The sequence below is a fragment of the Tursiops truncatus genome, chromosome 1, assembly GCF_011762595.2.
Source record: "Tursiops truncatus isolate mTurTru1 chromosome 1, mTurTru1.mat.Y, whole genome shotgun sequence".
Lineage (NCBI taxonomy): Eukaryota > Metazoa > Chordata > Mammalia > Artiodactyla > Delphinidae > Tursiops > Tursiops truncatus.
In genome coordinates, this window is record NC_047034.1 from 61,442,869 (window position 1) to 61,464,044 (window position 21,176).

The 21,176-nt window shown below is 46.5% G+C and overlaps 1 protein-coding gene across 1 annotated transcript in view; it reads left to right on the forward strand.

Annotated features, from left to right (window-relative positions):
• CD247 (CD247 molecule) overlaps positions 1-21,176 on the forward strand; it is a 78,288-nt gene that overhangs the window by 28,531 nt on the left and 28,581 nt on the right. The gene's annotated exons all lie outside the window — the stretch shown is intronic.

The following is a 21,176-nucleotide window of genomic DNA, read 5'->3' on the forward strand; positions in this document are numbered from 1 at the left end:
CTTTGGTCCAACAAAGCCGCCGCTGCCCAGCAGCTGGGCTCTTGCCCTTTGAAAACCGATCGGCCAGGAGCCCCTCGGCCTCTTTCCCTTGGGCCAGTCACATCACATTTTACAGATCCTCAGGAAAGAAGACCCAAGTCCCTGTCCTCTGGGTTTGTGTCCTGGCATCCCCGACGTATCAGTTTTCTGGGCAAACACAGGCTCTAGGTGAACAGCAGCATTTTGCTTCTCTGGTCCCTGAACGGGGTCACGCTTCCATGGAATTCCACGACCAAACCAGATGAATAGAAAGAAAATGAGCAGAGCCGACTAAGTAGGCAGGGCATTGCTGGTGTCTCAATGGGAGTGTCACCTATTCACAAAGCAGGCAGGAAATCTTTAATTAACCCTGTTTCCAGACACAAAAGCCCGTGATAACATTTTATCCTATTTGAATACGTATCTTCAAAGAAGGCGATGTGGGAGCCCTTTTATTTTTGTTATTGGACTGCTAATTTAACACCATGTATATTTTAAACTGTCGTACAAGAACACAAAACCTGTACCTATAAACACGGAGGATGGGGGAAAATCCTTCTTGGAACTCTCCCTTCTCTCTTCCATTTTTATTCCACAGTGGCACATTCCTCTTGAGAAAATCCTGCCCTGGATTTTTATTAGTCTTTTGTAGGCAGTCAGGTATTAAAACCTCACAAATCCATTATGTGCTTCTCAGCCCTGCTTTTCAAGCTGCCTCTCTACGAGGTGTGGACTAATGAAATGGAGGGGGAAGCGGCTGCTTTCTCCCTCCTAGAAGAGGCTGAGCCCAAAGACAGACCCTCCTTCAGAGACCCTCAGGGCAGGCTTCCTCCCCGTACTCACCATATTCTTACTGCCCCAAGTTTTAATTTAGAACTATTTGAATTACCAGAATATGCTCCCATATGTGGCCTAAAAATATGCCTGCACACATAGAAAGGGATATATTGGTTTTGCTCCATCAGAGAGGGTCTTTTTCTATTTTGTAAAAAAAGTCTCAAGATTACCATTATGTCATCTTAGCAATGAAATTGTTTAAAAGTTTTTGTTAGTACATATGCTAATAATATCTAATATTATTCTAATATCTAAAAACAGAGCCGTATTCTGATTCCCACTTTACAAGGCACTCTCATAGTATTATCTCATCAACGCCTCATCACAAACCCTTTGAGACAGGGGTTGTCATTCCCACTTGACAGGTGGGGAAACTGAGGTTCTGGGTGGCTGACTGAGTTCCTTAAGGGAACACAACTAGAAAGCAATATTGTGGGACAAGGACCTGCATCTTCCAATGCCCGGTGCAGTGCCCGTTCCCTTTGGCCCTGCTGCCTTGTCACAAAAAACACTTGATAAAGCATTGCTGGAAGGATGGTGGGTCTGGCTCTGTGAGATTAGTGACCCCTTTGGTCAGGACGGCCAAGTGTGGTTATCAGTTTGAGCCCGGACAAAGGCACCAGGCTGAGGCTGCCGGTGGGTCCTGGAAGCTTCCTGTGCCCCCTCACAGTGGGCGCCCAGGAGCACCCACCTGAAGGAGGGGTGTTGATAACCTAGGGCTGGCCTCCGCAGAGATGCCTCTTTCTAACTCATGCAAAAGTGTACAAACAGCTGGCCGTGGCCCGGTGTTAGTGGTCAGAGCTCTTTCACAAGGTGGGAGGGGACTTTCCTGTGCTGACCCTCTCAGTAGGCGGCAGGTCCCACAAGCCAGAGAGAAAGGATGTGGTAGCAGAGACTGGCCTCTGCAGCGTGGGAAACAGATCTGCATGCCATCGGAGGGGTGCCTGCCAGAGTGTACGCTCTGCCCTGAGCTCAAGTCGGGCTCTGGATGGGGGCCTGGGCCTGAGGAGATCAGGGCTCTGGTCCCAGTTCTGCCACAGATCCCTTTCTGTTTTATTTCTGTATTTCCGTTGACACAGTATGTTCACAGAAGCAATCTCTGTCGAGTCCCACCACAACCCTGTGGAGTTGGCCCGTGATGCTCAGAGAGGTTCAGTGACTTGCCCATGGTCCACAGCGCTTTGGCCCCCAAGGCCAGGGCACTTGCCACCTCCCTTCGTTGTGTCTCAAGAACTGCAGTGATTCAGGCAGGTCCTATGTCCCTTCTGAATTGGATTTCTCATATGAAAAATGAGAGAGTCGAGGCCAGAACCAAACCAGTTTCTTGATCTTGCTGTGATCAAAACATGTTTTTCTTTCCACTGACTTTTCCATGTTGCTCATTTCTGTGGCGGACAATGCCTCTTCTCTCGTTATCTCTTGGGAGCAGCAGAGCTGAGGCTACCTGCCCCTTGGAGCATGGCGGTGTGTCCTTGAAGGGGTCCGAGGGGCAGTGTGGACAGGGAGGCAAGGGGAAGGAGGCTCTGGAATGTGGTGGACCACAAATCCTGCCCCTCCCCCATGACAGCCCTCCTGTCATTTTCTTTCTTTTTTTTTTTTTTTTTTTTGCGGTACGCGGGCCTCTCACTATTGTGGCCTCTCCCGTTGCGGAGCACAGGCTCTGGACGCACAGGCTCAGCGGCCGTGGCTCACGGACCCAGCCGCTCCGTGGCATGTGGGATCTTCCCGGACCGGGGCATGAACCCGTGTCCCCTGCATCGGCAGGTGGACTCTCAACCACTATACCACCAGGGAAGCCCTGTCATTTTCTTTTTGGTTAATGTCCTGGTTGTTCAACCTTCTTGTCTTCTTTCCCCCATACCCACCCTATGGCCATACTGGTCTCCTCTGGGGCTCAGCCAGAGGGAAGCAGAGAGCAAAATTCATATCGTTCTTGGTGGGAAATCGTTAAATCCCACCCAGAGTGTCTGTGGGGCTTTGGGGCTGGAAGCAGGCCAGAAAGGAGGGCTTCCTGAGCTCCACTCCTCGTGTTCTAGACCCCTGCCCAGGTTTTAACCACCAAGGAAGCCATGCCAGGTGGGAATCCTCCCCACAGGAGCCTGGCACTCCGTGTGCCAGCCAGCCCTGCAGGAGGAATAAGACATGGGCCCAGATTGCGGGGAGCTCGCAGGAGAGGCAGATGTATAAACATCATTTTCTTGAGTCTCCAGCAATCCAAGGCCAGGATTGAGTTTCTGCAAGTGCAGCTGCTGAACTGTAAATCATTCTGCTAGCTGTAGGGCTTCCACCTCGTCATGTCCAGTGAGGAGAGGCAGGTGGGGAGGGACAGGCCCACTCACACCACCCCTGACCCCACACTGCCGTGGCCCGGGCCATCTGAAGATCTGCTCAGGCAGGGACGTCTTCCTTGCAACACTCAGACCCTCGCTTGCCTCTTGTTTTCCTGAAGTAGCAACGGTGGGAGTTAAATGTAAGACGTGCTTTCAGGAGGCTCTGGCCAGAGGGCTCCAGGTGGCGCCTCATCCTCCGGGACCTCCGCCCTGGCCTCTGGGGTCCCTGAGGGGGAGGGACAAGAAGGGGGGCTGCTGAGAGCCAGGGGCCCTGGCTGTCCCTGAGACTGAGGTGGAAGCTTAAGGGGCCCCCATGCCCACAGGCAGCATGGGGAAGGGGGAAAACAGAGGGAGGAGACGGGGCAGGGTGGGCAGGTGGTATCTGAGTGATGACTGAGGGTAAAGGAACCAGACTCCCGAAGAGCACGCCGCTCTCAGAGAAACAGGAAGAAAATAAAAGTGGGTCACTGGCCGCTGTGCCAGAGCACAAGGAATGAAGACGGGAGAGCTGTGCCTGCAGCCTGCACACTGACCAGCGTGGTCCCCACCTCCCATCCCACTTCTCTACACAGCCCTGGCCCGTCCGCCCCTCAGGCAGAGCTGGGACTGAGGTCCTTTGCCCCCAGTCCCGTACACTGGGTGGCGGCAGTGCAGGGCAGAGGGACACTTGCTGTGGGCAGCCCGGACAGCTGCTGTTTAGGAAACCTCCTGCTGCGACCAATCCAGTGGGCGAAGGATTTCTCATGTCCCTCGGGAAGTGGCTGAGGTGACTCTGGGCTGGAGGAGGGAAGGGGACCGACACCTCTTCTCGGACTCAGTTCATGCCTCGAGCATGCCGAGGAGCACTGCTGGAAAGTGCTGTGCAAATGTAAAATACTTTCAGTGTCATGGTCATCGTCATGACTGGGCACATCGTGTGCCAACCCTCCAGCTGGCCTCCAGAAGCAGGCGCTCCGCGGCGGGTGACGTGGGCCTTGCCGCCTCACAGAACAGCACCTCTGCCTACCGTCTGTGTGACTTGGGGCAAATAACTTAACCTTCGTGATCCTTGCCTCCTCTCCGTAAGATGGGGAGAATATGACCCATCCCCCTGGTAGGGTTCTGAGGATTAAATACACTTTTATAACCAGTGCTGGGAACATAGGAGATAGTAATAGATACCAGCTCCCTTGTGGGGGAAAAACTAGCATGAATGTTTTAAAGGGCACGAGGACATCCGAGGTTGGTGGGAAAGCAGAGTAGGAAGGAGAGGGTGGCTATTCTTAGGGTCTAGGTGACAAAGCCCCAGGAGGGGCTCGATCTCCTCCACTGGGCGTTGTAATTGATAAGTTAAAGGTATTCGAATGTTGGCTAGCTGCTCGATGGGTACAGCTGTGGGGAGTATTAGATCAGATTGGGCAGCTCAGAAAGGGCCCAAACCAGGGCTCACCCCAGGCCTCTCCCTCCCCCCATTTTAGCTACTCATCCACCTTGAGGCAAAGTTGGGCTCTGCCCTAAAGGACTGTGGCAGCGTGTGTAGGAGAAGCCACTTCCCACTCCCCGCCACCCCACCTTCCCTTCCCAGGCTCTCTCCCAGTAGAAGAGACACAAGGCCTTTGGGACCTGAGTCCAGAAGGATTCCTTAAAGTCACTCTGGCCCTGCACGATGCTGGGAGGCCTGAGGCCCGGGCCTCCCTGGGCTGCTGCTTCCACAGCAGCTGGGTTTCCTCTGCTGCCTGTCACAGCTCCGCTCTCTTAAAGGTCAGCACCTGGCCCCAGCCTGCAGGGGCTTTGCTTCTGGTGAGGGCAAGAGACGGGAGAGGGATGTGGGCAGAGGAGGGAAAGGAGGGGAGTGCCAACCCAGTGTGCAGAAATGTGTTTGGGAGACACAGAGGAGAGAGGCTCACTCAACTTAGGTACGACCTGAAAGTCAGTGACTTGACAACCAAGCAGCCTCTTGGCTGTCGGTGGGGAGGACCCACCTGCCTTCTTTCTTTATCACCAGTACCTGCAGGAGCTCAACATTTCGTGAGCACAGTTCCGAAAGATCACGAGAGAGAGGAGATGTCATTTTGACCCCTTCATCCCAGAGCAGTGGGGGATGGGGACTGAAGCTGCTGTGGGTTCAAGATCGTCCTCAAGTCAGGGGACTTTTCAGGGGAAGGCCTCTAAGTCCTGCTGAGACAGTTCAGAGCGCTGAGCCTCTTTCTAAGAGTGGTCCACAGGGTGACTAGAGCAGGTCCCCAGGGAAGCGGGGTGCGTAGGTTGCTTAGTCAGGGCTCACACCCAGTGAAGGTTACAGAGAAGCCTGCTGCCAAAGGCCGGAAACCAACTTCAGTGGAGGCCCGGGGTCCTTCTCAGCACCCAGTATAGGGCTTTTCCCCACCTGCCCTGTGCCTTTTGCCCTGTAAAATGGGCAAAAAGGATTTCCTGATGAGCCTCGTGGGGCTAAATGAAGTGATGATCTTGTGATTCCCTCTGCTTTTCTGGGAGAAAGTTGGGACAGTGGTGCCAATTTTGATGTGTCTCCATCTGGAGTACTAAGTATTAGTCAGTTCAATAAGCTACTTTTTCTTTTTTTTTTTAATGTATTTATTTATTTATTTATTTGGCTGCGTCAGGTCTTAGTTGCGCGGGCTCTCCTACGTGGCGCGAGGGCTTCTCTCTAGTTGTGGCACGTGGGCTCTACAGTGTGTGCTCAGCAGTTGCGACGCACGGGCTTAGTTGCCCCATGGCATGTGGGATCTTAGTTTCCCGACCAGGGATCGAACTCTCGTCCCCTGCATTGGAAGGTGGGTGTTTAACCCCTGGACCACCAGAGAAGTCCCTCAATAAGCTATTTCTTAAGCCCCTAATGCTCAGTCCTGGATTGCATCATGAACTTACTGCATTTATCCTCAAGAAACTTAGGGTTTCAGAAAGAAATAAGACATTTCACACAAAATAATCAGAGCAGTAATTCTGAATTTTTCTTTCAATCTCAACCCATGTTGGATGACACTGGAATCTGTGCTCCCCGTGGGCTCACAGAAATCCCACTCTCACCCTACTCCCAACTTTCTCCCCTGGTCAAGAAAACTTTTGGAAAGCAAATAAATGAAAATGATTTTAACATAGGCATAATTTGACTCCACTCTAAATTTTGTAATAGGTGTAAGTAAGTTATTTCCAAGTTTTTGTATTCTATCTATTATAAATAACAATGTTCTTATCACACCTCTTAATGGATAATGGTCGAGAACCAATGCACTAGGCACTGAGTCTCAGGCAATACTATAATTGTGCTTTATACCAGCCTTATTGTTAATATTCACATAAATCTTACATGTGAAAACAAGCTATAGGTTGGAGTGTTTTCACATTATAAAAATTGCCAAGAGTGCGTGATAAAAGCCAAATCTTTTTATAACAAAATAAGTATATATTTTATGGGGAACACAGATGCATCTTCACGTTTGATTTGAAGCAGAGTGGGTGGAAGAGTTAAAAGGTTTCAAAAGGTCCTGCTTAAACCATTCTCTAAAATGTCTCTATTTTCTCTAAACTTACCTGAGAAGAAAACTCCACAGTCACCCTTGTTTACATGCTCCAGAGCCTACTGTCTTAGGTTTAAGAGGTTCCAGACTAAACTTTTAGAGCTGGGAGAGATCTCGAGGTGGCTCATTGGCTGGCTGAACAGGAAGAGACCTCCAGCGGTGATGGGGGGCTTGACTGGGAAGGGGGGTGGTCTCTGAAAGGTGAAGCAGCACTATAGTGGGCACAGCTGCTACCGTTTTCTTTGTATATTAAAGAGTACCGTGGGGGCCTTCCCTGGTGGTGCAGTGGTTGAGAGTCCACCTGCCAATGCAGGGGACATGGGTTCGAGCCCTGGTCTGGGAAAATCCCACATGCCACGGAGCAACTAGGCCCGTGAGCCACAACTACTGAGCCTGCGCATCTGGAGCCTGTGCTCCGCAACAAGAGAGGCTGCAATAGTGAGAGGCCCGCGCACCGCGATGAAGAGTGACCCCCGCTTGCCACAACTAGAGAAAGCCCTCGCACAGATACGAAGACCCTACACAGCTAAAATAAATTAATTAATTAATAAACTCCTACCCCCAACATCTTAAAAAAAAAAAAAAAAAAAAAAAGACTAGCGTGGGTTCGTGTCAACTCTTTTTCCAGCTAAATTAACCCTTTTTTCTTTACTCTTTATTCCACTCTCCAAGCTGTTTCCCTTTGTCATGCCCCTACTGAAACTTCTCCAGTTCTTCTCCATTTGGCACACGTTGAGAAGTTCTAAACCAAACACCAAATGTTCAGGGAAATGTGAGAACTGTGTTTCTTTGACTCCAGGGCAGGCTTGTGTCTTAACTGTAGGGCTACCCTGACAAATCACCCTTACCTGGCCCAGGTCTACTATCTTTTCAGATCCATTGGATGTCTGCCTAATTGGGTCTTGGCCTGGGCTGGGACTGGGATGACAGACCACAGGGCAGTGGCCATGGAGTAACATGGTCCAGCCAGTGCATGCTTCTGGATTCTGAGTAACCTCTCAGCATGGAGCTAGGTGTTTTGGTTTGAGGCATGGGAGACAATGGAGAAGTAGAAAATGTGGCGCCACAGTCAAGAAGCTCACTCCCAAATGGGCAAGGCAAGACCCATGGTCAAGAGCAATAAAGAATGTAGTCGTGATAAATGGCTTGGTGCAGAACAAGAATTGGCATTTGTAGGCAACCTTGACTGATTGGTAGAACCTGGATCCGTGTACTGACAGGACAGGGGAGGGGTTCCGGGTGAGGGATCAGCTGTGGTCTGGGCATGGAGGGGGCAGGTGTTAGTGAGGCCGCACAGAGGCAGACCTGGCTGGGGGGGAGAGATGTGGACAGGGGACACAGGTAGAAGGTTAAGTGACCAGGGTATGAGGTGCTGAAGCCACACAGCGGCGGGGGGAGTGGGAGTAGGGGTGAGAGGTTTGCAATGTGATGCAAAAGCAAAGCGGAACTTCTAGGCGGGTTTTGAAGGGGAAGGGGAGGGAAGGGGGGCATGACCACCAATGGGCTGCAGTGTGTGGCGGATCGAGGTGGATGTGTCACATCATGTAATTGCCACCGTCTTGTGGTCACAGAAGCATGGTTGTGGAAACTAGATAGGCAGATCTAGGGGGACCTTTGAGCTAATCGAGACTGACCTCCTTTTCTTTTGATTTCTTTCTGGTTTAGTTTTCATTCCAGTTAATGCCCCTCCCCTACCATTTTCAAAGTCATGCATATTTCATTCAGAAAATGTTTAAAGTACAGAGAAGAATAAAGAAACAAACAAACCGCGATCATTATCCATCTTTGTAGAATAATCATTGTTACCAGGGTCATCGATTTCTTTCCAGTCTTTATTTTTATGCATTAGCTTCTTTACATGGTTGGGATTAAGCAGTGTAAATAATGCAACTGTTCATTAGCCATATGGGTTTGAATATTTTTAGGGCCAGGGTGTTTTAAACCCTTTTAGTGACCAGGATCTCATTACATCTTTAAACATACTACGCCTTTTGAAAAGAGAGATAGCTTTAAAAACGTTTTTCCATTTATGAAGTAATATATGCTTACCTAGAAAATATGCAGAACTTAAAAGCGTAAAAATTTTAATCATCTATAATCCTACTGTCCAGAAATCACCTAACCTATTGTTGATATTTTGCAGTATTTCCTCCTAGTATTATTCCAAAATAATGTGCATTTTAAAAACAAAATTGGAATCACATCATACAGTTTGGATCTTGCTATCTTCATTTACCGTAGCATACAAGTTTCCATTTTCTGACAGTTGTGAACATTATATTAACCTAACATTTATTGAGTACTTGGAAGAAACAAGGCCATTCAAAGCATTTTATATGTATTCACTCATTTTAATCTTCACAACAGTCCTTGAAGATAAGTACTATTTTTCATTCCCATTTCACAGACAAGATAACCGAGGCACAGAAGGTGGGATTTGAAGCTGGACATTCTGACTCCACAGCCAGCACTCCTGCCCACCATATGGCCTCTCCAACCCGTTCTCAGCGAAGCTTCTTCTACTGATCAAGTACACACACACACACACACACACACACACACACACACACACACACAGTGTGTGTGTATCATGGAAACTCTTTTCCATGAGACAGACTTTCAAATATTGAAAGCATCTCTGAGGTCCCCAAGTCTTGCCTTTGCCAACCTTAACATCCTCAGCCGTTCTTCATGGTTTGAAAGCCCTTCGCCATATTCCCCTTCACTCAGGCAGGTCCAAGTTCTTCTGTGTCCCTTTAACTGGGCAACTAGAAACAAAAGTAAGGCTATGGGGTAATCTGCTCAAGGCTGGTTGCAGCCAGCCTCTCAACCTGTGTGTGCTGGACACTGGACACCTGCCAGCGTAGCCAGAAGTGCATTGGCTTTTACGTATAAGACCTGAACTACCATAACAGAGTGCTTTTCCCAAATCCCTCGGCCCTCACAGCTCCATGGCCTGGCTTGTCCAGCCTTTTCATTCTTTACCTGGTCCCGCAGAGCACATCCCAGAAAAAAGACATCTAGGGATTTACAAGGGCCTTAGTGTGGCTGGGCTGAGAACTTCCAGGACAACCTGGCGGGGATCAAAATGACAGTGTCTGGCCGGCCTGGGTCAGTGGGGCGGGAGGGGAGACCCAGATCTGGCGGCAGGGCTGGCAGCTGCCCCAGTAGCACCTGTGGTTCTCCAGACGGCTTCCCAAGAAGGCATCAGCAGTCCCAAGAGCCAGTCTGCGAGAGTCTGAGTGGGTGGGAGGGGGCAGTGAGGAAGGGGTCTTCTGGGTGGGTGCCGGCACAGCCAGTAGGGCCCTCCCCATCCCTGGGTCTGCGTGAGAACAAGAAACGCAGCTTTGCTTGCCTGTCACCTGGCACTGAGTTGAGGTTGGCGTCAGGACTGGCTCCAGGTAAAATTGCCAAGATCACGGACTTTGTCCTTAATACCTTTTTCCCTTTAAGGTCTCCTGGCCTGGTCAGTCCTCCTTTCTCTCAGGGTCCTGATAGAGGAGAGAGAGCAATGTGATAAACAGTTTCATAGTAAGGCATTCACAGTGCACAGAAGCTTGATGTGTTACCCCTCTCAGGGTCATTTCCGTTCTATCAGAGACCTCTTAGAGACCCAGATGCCTCCATCTGAAGGTATTTTCTGAGAGGGGACTTCCTGCTGTCCCTCAGATTACAACAGGGTGGCCAGCAGCCTCTTCATCTCTGTGCATTAAGAACAAATATACACACCGGTAGTGATCCTTTATATCCTTGTGCCTTGATTTCCCCATTTGTGAGAAAAGGATAATAATAACGCATCCCTCATAGGGTTTTCTGAGGATTAAATGAGATGGCGCATGTAAAGCTCTTAGAATTAAAGCTGGAACATAGTTAGCTTTCAATATATGTTAGCCCTTATTATTACTGTGAGTTATTAATCTGATTATAAAGCAGCTTCGCATTTCTTATGCCATTTTATCCCTATGACAACCCTCTGAATTTAGTTTTATTGCTCTGATTTTATAGGTAAAGAAAGGAAATTATGTATGCAGCTAAGTAAGAGTGGAGCAGAGCTGAATGCTCTCTGAAAGGGTTGTTCATTTCCCCTGCTCGGCAGGGTTTAGGGAGAGCCCAGGGGCACAGCCCTGGGCCTGGCACCCTGGAGGCACAGGGAAGCCCCAGAATCAGAGCCCACCTTGGGGAGCTCACCAGAATCTCAGAAAAAGTGCCAGCAGCCTGGGAGAGGTACCATTTCAACCCATAATATTGTACTTAGCAGTGAAGCTGCACTTCTAACCAGCTCCCTGTCTTCCGAAGGAGGAAACCAGGGTGGCTCTTTCTGTTCCAAACACATATAAAATAGAGAAAATAATATAATAAGCTGTCTGTACATATTTCAGTATGTATCTCTAAAAGTTAGGGACTTTCTAAAAAAACATAACCACAATACCATTATCCTACCTACACAAATTATAATGCCTTAATATCATCAAATATATGGTCAGGGTTTAATTTTCTCCAATCTTTTTTTTTCCTTTTTCAACATTACAGTGTGTTTGTTTGAAGGAGGAGCCAGCTGGCTTATATGCTGCTTCATCTTTTAAATCTATAGTTTCCTTCCCCATACCCCGTCCTCCCCACAACCCTCTTTATCTCCTTGAACTGAATTGTTGAGGAAGCCAGGTTGTTTATCCCATAGAGTCTCCCACAGTCTGGATTTTGCTGACTGCATCCCTGTGGTGTTGTGTGACACGTTCCTCTGCCTCCTGTATTGTATAAACTGGCAGCTGGATCTGGAAGCTTGATGGGATTCAGGTTTGACGTTGTAGCAAAAATACTTCAAGGTGGTTTGGTGTATTTCATCCGGAGGTTCATGATGTCCCGAGGTCTTTCTTTTGGTGACAGGAGAAGCAATTGATGATCATTGCTTAGAGCTGCTATTTCATTAGGGGTTAGCTCTTTATTCATTTATTTGGTGGAATATTTCTATAAAGTCCTCATTAACTATTTGGTTACCCTGATAAATACCCAGGATAAACACTTATTTATACTGATTTGTTATCTTTAGATAAAATGATGGATACGATGCTTGTGATTGAATTAGAAATAATCCTGGGAAGGGGGGAGTGGGTAGGCATGTAGAAAAGGAAGAGCCGTGAGTTGATCATTGTTGAGCTCGAGTGATAAGTGCACAGAGGGTTCATTCCACTATTCTACTTTCGTGTGTGTTTGATATATTTTATAACCAAACGCAGGGTTTGTTTTTTTTTTTTTTTCCGGTAAAAAAATATTAAGGAAGGACTTGGTTCCCAAGCATCCTACAAAGGAAAGCAATGAGTGTGTTGGTTGGTTCTAGTGTCATGATGACTGCACGGACTTAAACATATTTACGTGTTTTAATCCATTGCAGCCATTTTCTCATGGATGCTTAAGTGGTTCTATCATTGGCCAGTGGGAGCCTCTTCATGTTGGTGTCTAAGTTCTTTCTGACCCAAGTCCAGTGGTATTTGATAGCATCCTCGCTTTCTCAGTATAAGAGTCCTATTTGCATTATGCGTCTCCTACCCAGACCTGGGCCATATTTCCACGGTAGGGCTCTGTCTTTCCCTAAGAGTCTTTTCTGTGCCTGGCCACTGTTAGGAAAAAAGATCTCTTAGAGGCTCCAGTTAGACTCTGTCACCAGTAGCAGAATTTTTCTCTCTACACACCGAACAAGCGTGCCTTGGCCTCCCTTCACCGCCCCACTGCCGCTGCACTCCCACCCCACCCGAGCAGGTGTCTCCGCGATGCGTTGACTGCGCTGGTGGGTGGGTGGAGGGGAAGGGAGATTAAAATCTGACTTTTAAGGCTCAGGCAGTAACTTGCTTGAGGCTGGCTCCCCCTCCCCAGCCTCAGCCCCACCCCTAGACTCAGAACCAGAGAGAAGGAAAGGAGAGCAGTGAGAGTTCAGTATCTCTATCTATTTATCTATCTAATTTAGGCAGGTTTATCTCGCGCAGTAAATCAGAGAGAAACGTTTAGGGAGGAAACAGTGGGCTACTCCGGTTTACCTAGCTTCATCCAATCTGCTGGGGCAGTTGGGGGGTGTGCAGAGCAGGCAGAGCCCTCCAGAGACAATGTAAGATGAAAGGGCACAGAGGACTAGAGGAGAATCGGCCAAGAACGGCCTTCAGATAACGCGAGGCGCCTCCAAGTAGAAGACAGCCCAGCCATACTGGTTAACGTCCAAGGGCAGAACTAGACCCTGTGGGTCAGTGTGACAGGGAGGCTGGTGACAAGGAGAACCACCCAGTGACGGAGTGAGAAGCTGCCACATGATGCAGGGAGCTCCCTTCCCAATGAGAGTCCCGAAAGGTCTGTAAGAGCTCCAGTGAGGAATGTTTGGGAAGGGGGTTCCCATATGACGACCGGGCACATACTCAAAGAGAGAAGAACATGGAGTTTTTGTGGCAGAGGAGAAAAGACCCAGGGCTCACGGTTGGACACACCAGCTGTGTGAACTTGGTCAGTTCCTTCCCACTCTTTTACACAGTGGGGGTAATAATCACACCTCACCCTCAAGGCTACGTTAAAGAAGAGGTGAGCTGAGAAACTCTGGGGATCCCTGGAGGTATGACTGAATGCTTCTCACATCTCTGCTGGGGAACCTGCACATAGGCAAGAAGCCACTGCATTTGTTTTCAAAACAGCGTCCAGGTTGAAACTGCTCCCAGATGAAGTTGCATGATAGAAAGACCCAGCGTGAAGGAGTTGGCTAGCAAAGGGAGGAAGAAGCCAAGCTTGCCCCCCGGGGCAGTGGATGGAGGCTGTGGGGGGAAGCTGGTCATTTCAGAGGATAGAACCACCCAGAGGCCCGAATAGTGAGTCTGAATATGGAAATATTGCTTTTCAAATAGAGGTCTCAGAATAGAGCTCTCTGTAAGACTATAGCTGTGTGTGTGTGTGTGTGTGTGTAAAACTTAAAGGAAACGAATGGCGGCAGCCACCTGAGGAGTCCACACCTGGCACCCTTCCAGGCCTGACCTATAGAATATTTACTTGAGCTGGAGGGTAAAGGCCCGAGGAGCAGACCTGCGGGGAGGCCAAAGGCAGGGGCCAGAGTGGAGGGTTTCCACGCACCGGCATGTGTCCCACAGCTCTGAGTGCCAGGCTGCACAGGGCGTGGACCGGGCCAACAGGACAGGGAAGTTCTAAGCCGTGGGGCCATCCAAGCCTGTCTAGCAGTTATGCTATGCGGGAGGGGCATGACCAGACACAAGATGGGCAGCAGTCTCTCTCACGAATATGTACGCATTTAAAGCACTTCCTATACATGCCTCTGTCCCCTTTGATTTTTATTTCTTTAAAAAAAACCATGACAAATTAAATATAAAAGTTGCAGGAGGACCCGATTTTAATGATGGCAAAATCCTAGTAGAAGTGTAATTACATCTTTTCTAACCTGGCTATAAAACAGCGATCTCGGTTATGTTGTTACTGCCACCTTGACATAAGTCCTAAATTTTTCCTTCTTAATTTTGCTGCATTTCAATAGATAAAGTCAGTTTTGTTAGACTTGCTTTTCCCTGTGTGCACACACTGCGTGTATGGGCGTGTACAGCCACACTTAGCAATAGGTATGATTTTGCCAACCTGGGCTGCTGCCTAAAACACTTCCTAAGTTTTTTATTGTGAAAGTTTCTCAGAATATCATTGAAAATAGTACTTCCAGGAAAATATAAGTGAATATATATTTGATCTCAAAATGAGGACACATTTTCTGAGCGTATGACTAAAAGCAAAAATACTGATGTTGTAAATTGCAATTACTATGTGTCAAAGACACCAAATGAAAAGTAGACGACAAAGTGGAAAAATATCTGCAATATATACAATGGGAAAAGGGTGACTATCTCCAGTATGTAACATGCTTTTAGAACTCACTTAAGAAAGAACGTCAAAAAAAAAAAGGAAGAAAGAAAGCAAAAGTCATCCCCACACCAGTCCTAAAACAAGAAACACACATGAAAAAAATGTTCAACGTTTAATAATCAAAGAAATGCAAAATGTAAAATTAGAATCTGCTTTTTGCTTACAGGTAGGCTGTTTGGGGTTTTGTTTGTTTAATGATCATACCCAGTGCTGGTGAGACCGCAATGAATTAGAGCCTTTCAAAAACTGCTCAGGGTAAATTGGAAAGTAATTCGGCCCTAAACTTGAAGAGTTTCAAAGATATTTATTCCTGGTGGCTGCATTTTCCTGTGTCTTAATTTATTTCTTAAGAAATAATCAGAGGGATGAAAATATCTATGTTTAAGGATGTGTATTGCAACACTATTTATAATACAAATCAACAATAACCTAATTTCTAATAATAGGTAGAGTGGCTAAATAACTGTATATAACAAAAATAGCCACAAATAGTCCTAAGTAAAATCAAATGAACAAAACCCCTAAGGTTTTGAAAAAAATGCATTAGAATAAACATTTAAAAAAATAACAATATGTTAACAGTGATTATGTTTGAGTGCTAGGGTTGTGGGTAAGTTTTCTTTTCTTTTTCTTTTTAATGCTTTTCTATATTTTCCAATTTTTCTATCATTAACATTTCTATTCCTGTTATCAGAAAAGTTATATAGAATATAAAAATTATTTCTCTCACTTTTGAATTGAGAAATCAAATTCATCCTGATGTTACCCAATGACCTAAGAAAGAGCAGGTTTGGGGCAAGAGAAGTAAGGAGTCCTGCTTAGTACAGGCTAGAACTGAGATGTTCATTAGATCTCCAAGTGGATGTTCAAGTCTAGATTTCGGGGGAGAGTCGGGGCTGTAGATACAAATGTTGGGGTCAACAGCATATGGATGGGATTTTAAAGCCCTGAGAATGAATGATGAGATCACAAAAGGAATGAGTTTAAGAAGATTAGAGAAGAGGTCCAAGGCCTTACCCTCAAGACTCTCTAAGACATCTGGGAGACACAGAGGCATCAGCAAAAGAAATGGTGCCCCTGCTACCACCATGGTGCCCAGAGCAGGCACTTAGAAACATTTCTGCAATGACTAAAGGAACAAACAAATGAACTCCAGGGGCTGATTTATTCTAAAACCTCAGCTCATTTGCCTGCACCCTTTCCTTTATATCTCCCTCTCCTTTCAGGCCCAATTCTTGAATAATGGGGGTAGGGGGCATGCATCGTTCTTGAATAAAACCATGTTTGGCTAACAAAAAATGCCAGATTAAAAAACGCTGATACAACGCTTATCACCATCAACAGTAGCCACTTCAGCGCACTGGGAAGTAATCCAGTACTGGAGGCCAGGCTGACTTCATTCCTTTCTCCAGTGAATCCCCTTGAGTAAATGTGCAACTGAATCTTACAACCGAAAATCAAGAGTCTCTGTCTTCCAGTTAAACTGATTAGTCCTGTGGGCCTTTGGTTTAGAGCCAACACGTTTGGACTATTTAAATGGACTCAGCCCTGCAAATGGATAAATCTTGCTTGCCAAACTTTTTAAAAAAGACTTATTTCCAAACCAGATCACATCTTTTTAGTTTTAGGAACTCCTTTTTTTGTTTTTTTTTGTCTTTTTTTAATATTTATGGCAGCTTTATTTATAAGTGCCAAAACATGGAAGCAACCCAATATCCCTCAGTAGGTGAATGGATAAATAAACTGTGGCATATCTGGAGAACGGAACATTACTCAGTGCTAAAAAAGAAATGCGTTATCAAGCCATGAAAAGACATAGAGGAAACGTAAATGCATATTACCAAGTGAAAGAAGCCAATCTGCTAAGGCTACGTACTGTATGGTTCCAAGTATATAACATTCTGGAAAAGGTAAAAATATGGAGATAATAAAAAGATCAGCAGTTGCCAGGGTTTTCGTGGGGGAAGGGATAAGGGATGAATAGGTGTAGCACAGAGGACTTTTATGGCAGTGAAAACTCTCTGTATCATACTATAATGATGCGTACATGATATTATATTTGCTCAAACCCACAGAATGTCTAACACCAAGAGTGAACCGTAATGCAAACTATGGATTTCAGATGATTATAATGTGTCAATGTAGGTTCATCAACTGTAACAAATGCACCACTCTGCTGGGAGATGTCCATAAGGGGAGAGGCTGTGCATGTATGGGGCAGGTGATACAAGAGAAGTTTTTTTGTTTTGTTTTTTTTGCGGTACGCAAGCCTCTCACTGCTGTGGCCTCTCCTGTTGCGGAGCACAGGCTCTGGACGCGCAGGCCCAGAGGCCATGGCTCACGGGCCCAGCTGCTCCGCGGCAGGTAGGATCCTCCCGGACCGGGGCATGAACCCATGTCCCCTGCATCGGCAGGCGGACTCTCAACCACTGCGCCACCAGGGAAGCCCAAGGGAAGTTTTTCAAAAGGAAAAAAGTAAAGAAAGTAAATGTATAGCATTTTATTTATTGCCTTAAGTTTAAAGCACTTTTACATATGGTATTAAATTTAGAAAACTGCTTTACGTTAAATTATTATGTAATTTATAGCTGATAAAGCAGTTTGCTTTTTTTCTGTGCTTGAGAGAGTGGCTTCCGTCCACTGCTTGGAAGGAAAGAGAATATTTTATTTTTTAATCCCCTTCATTCACAATGGATTAGCTAGGTGGAGGATCTCTGTCTAGGAGAGACCGGTTGACCAGGAACGGAGGTATTAGCTGCTATAGATTTGTTGGTTAGAATTAGCAGAAGGAAGGGCTGGCAGTGGAGGTGGGAAGAGAAAAGGGAGGGTTCCCTAGTCTTGGTTTTACCTGCTTGGGAGCAAGGTAGTGAGGGTGGAAAGATCAGCCCTTTCCCGGGTGTGAGTCCAGCGATGTGGGCTCACTGTGTAAGTCACTGGACTTAATTGAAGGAAGGCAGCTCTAAGACAGCCCTGCTGGGTTACTAGGAGGCTGACTTGGAGGAGTCTTTGCATTAAACTGATTGATAGTCTCTCCGTGTCTGGGAGAGGTGTTTTGGCTTCATGTCAGAGCTCTCATCAGACGGGCCTGCGCTGTGAGAGGTTTGAAAAACGGTTCGGATGAAAAAATTGACTCTTTAATAATAAATTATAATGATGCTTTGTATTTATAGCGCGTCATTCAACTGAGGGAGCTCTAAGTTCTTTATGGATATTAACTTACCTTTCACACAATAGAGAAAAGATAATTTTGTCAATTCAGTATTTTTGTTTTGTTTTTTTTTTTTCTTTTACGGGGGAAGAGGTAGCTATTACAGGGATGTTTTCCTGTATTAATCTGGAGGCAAGAAGTCTTCCTTTTTTTTTTTTTTTTTGCTGGAAATCTTTTCTTATTGGATATCACATAAGAAGTTAAAAATGAATAGTGATGCCTAAAATGTGTGTGTATGTGCATTTATATGTCTATGTGGTTGTAGTATCTGTATAAATATTTAATGTTTATGGTCTAAGCCTTCTCCCTCAGTTGTCATGAGCTAGAATTTATGAGTTACTGAACAGGGGGGCTATTATTATTTGCTTTTGCACCTAAATGATTTAAAAGTCAATTATGAATTGGCTGAGGGGAATGGAGAACTATGCCATGTAATGTGGCCTCAGCAATTTCGATTTGCTACCAAATGTCTGGAATGAGGAAGTGTCTGGGGTGGGAAATAGTCCACAGACATACCATATGGGTATTAAACCAACCAGCCAGAGGCCTTAGGTCACTGGGATAGAGCAACTCTGCTGAGTTTCATCTGGCTGGGTTAGGAGGCGGGGCCAGAGGGTGCTAGGGCGTATACAGGCGGACCCGTAAATCTAGGAATAAAGCAGAACCCCAGGACTGGCCAAAACAATGACCGAAAACCAGGCAAGCCCACAGAGACGCTGGTCACAACAAGCCAGCCCTCAACACTTAGGTCTGTACTCTACGCCCCTAGTGACAATTAGAGCAAGCGTCAACCGTCTCTAGGGTCCCCCGGGAAGGGAATGTAAACATTTCCTGCATTTCCTATTTATCTGCAAAGTGCCAGTCTTCTGAGTCACTAAGGCAGAGAAGCAGGATGGAAGGCAGTAATAACCCAATGCAACAGAATTATTTGTCGAATGGAAAATTCCCCTAAGGAATTCACGTCCTTTGTACATTCCAAATGGGAGGTGGGAGTTTTCCGGTGGTAAACAGAGGTGGCAAATAGGTGATTCATACACTGGGTCCCTCCACTGGGGACTTCATGACTTTGTGTTTGCATGAAGGGATGCTGAAAATCAGATTATGTTCACCTCAGAATTAGCCAGGAGCAAAGGGCAAAACTTTCTTAACAGGCTTGGAGTCCACAGTGAATTTTAAAAAGCGAGCGTGCACCACAGTGAGCATTCATCATCAATCTTCGGTTGCCTCTGGGTTCTGGCCTGGATGCTAAAAAGGATGAAGTACTTTTGGAACAAGAGCCAGGCCTTCTGATGCCTTTGTATGTTGACGAGCTAATCAAGGTGCTCCAGCCTGTCTGGCTCTTGCTATCCAGTTATTACTCAGTTGGTTTAACAGTCCCCACCCTTGAACATTGAAGTTGCTGCTCGGCGTATATATATGTATGCGTGTGTATGTGTGTATGCATGGGTACCTATGTGTGTATATATATGTATGTGTATGTATACATATACATGCACACGCATATGTTTTCCCTCATAAATGAATAAATGAAACTGAATTACACTTTATTTTCAGTATCTAGGTGACCCTTAAAACTGAGGGGAAAAGGAGATTGGACAGGCAGGGCAGGGAAATGATTATTTTGTAGGTCAACTCTAAATGAAAATTTCCCCCAAAACATTAGTTCCAAATTCTAATATTAAAAAAAGTCTAAAGTAGTACAACATAAAGATGGACTTAAATTTTTTTTTTTTTTTTTTTTTGCGGTACGCGGGCCTCTCACTGTTGTGGCCCCTCCCGTTGCGGAGCCGCAGGCTCAGCGGCCATGGCTCACAGGCCCAGCCGCTCCGCGGCATGTGGGATCTTCCCGGACTGGGGCACGAACCCGTGTCCCCTGCATCGGCAGGCGGACTCTCAACCACTGCGCCACCAGGGAAGCCCCTGGACTTAAATTTAATACACAAAACCATGTAGCGCCTTGGGTCAGTCCAAAGACAAACTGATTTTTTTTTCCCCCTAAAGGCGGTCAAAGTTAACCTCGCAAATGGTCAGAAAAATACGAAGAAGGAGGGTTCTTTTCTTTGTTCATTTGTTTGATTTGAGGTTCTCTAAGTGAAGTGATTGGTACCAGTCGTGAGATCTGTGCTGAGCTGCAAACCCCAAAGCTGCAACCTGAGCCCCCAGTGAAGTTAATTAAGTTTGAGTCCTGGGCTGGTTGATGCCAGAATCAATCTAACGTGTTGTCAGCAGGCTAAGCCAGAAGAGCAGAGCTCCAAAGAGGAATTTCTATGCAGTAAATATCACTTAAATTCCACTCAAAGTTGGAGCTGGTGTCAAAGTCCAAGAAAGCAATATTCCCTGGCAACTGCTGTCAGGAGTGTGTTTGTGCCTGGCTACGTATCATCTGAACACTCAAATTAGCAGAGAAGAAGGATAGTGAGTTAATATCATCCAGCTGACTGCTCAAAGAACTGCTTTAACGGTAGCCAGAGAAATGTGGAGAGGGCACAACCAGTCATCAATGACCTCCAAATGACTAGATGCTCATAATTTTCTGGCAGCCTGGGCTAGATAAATAATTCCTGCTGTGAAATAAATAAATTCCCTGAAATATTTCAGGGAAACCAATGCCATCACTTCCCGGTTGCTCAGCTACAAGGAGCTGGAGAAACACTGTAGGAAGAGTAGAGGAAAGGGGGCAGGGAATCTACCCACTGGTAGATGTCTATCTCACTGCCTGCTTGTTTATGTGGGGCTAGTGAGCCCAGCGAGGTTGGCGTGGTGGGGGGAGTAGGAGGTCTTCCAAGAACTCTGAATATGAGGGTTGTAAACATATTCCGCCTCTGGACAGGTCTTTGGAAGGGAAGGAAGGAGGCTGGGAGAGAAGGAAGGAAGGAAGGAAGGAAGGAAGGAAGGAAGGAGGGACAGGAGAGAGGGACAGAGGGAGGGAGGGATGAAGGAAGGAGGGAAGAGGATATATGGAAAGGGAGATTGGAGATGGGAGGTAGAAGGAGAGAAAAGAGAAAGGCAAGAGACAGTGATATCAATTAAAAAAGGAAATCAACAAAAGATCAGAAGAGAGAGAGCAAGAGGGAGAGAAGGATAGAGGGAGAGAGAAAAGAGAAAGGAATGAATACTAGGTAGCTCTAAAGTGATAGGCACCTTTTTTTTTTTTTTTTTACAGAACACACACTGCAGATAAATACTGCAATCTTCAAACTTTTTCAGTAATTGTATTTCTCTTATTCTTCCCCTTTGCTTTGTTCTTACATTAATTTAAAAATATTTGCTTTTAAAACACAGACAGTTGAAGTTTGGGGTTAGTGCTGTCACCCTCCGTTTCCAGTGGTTTGAAGGTAGAACAACTACAGGCGAAATTCTTCCCCTTCTTCTCCAACT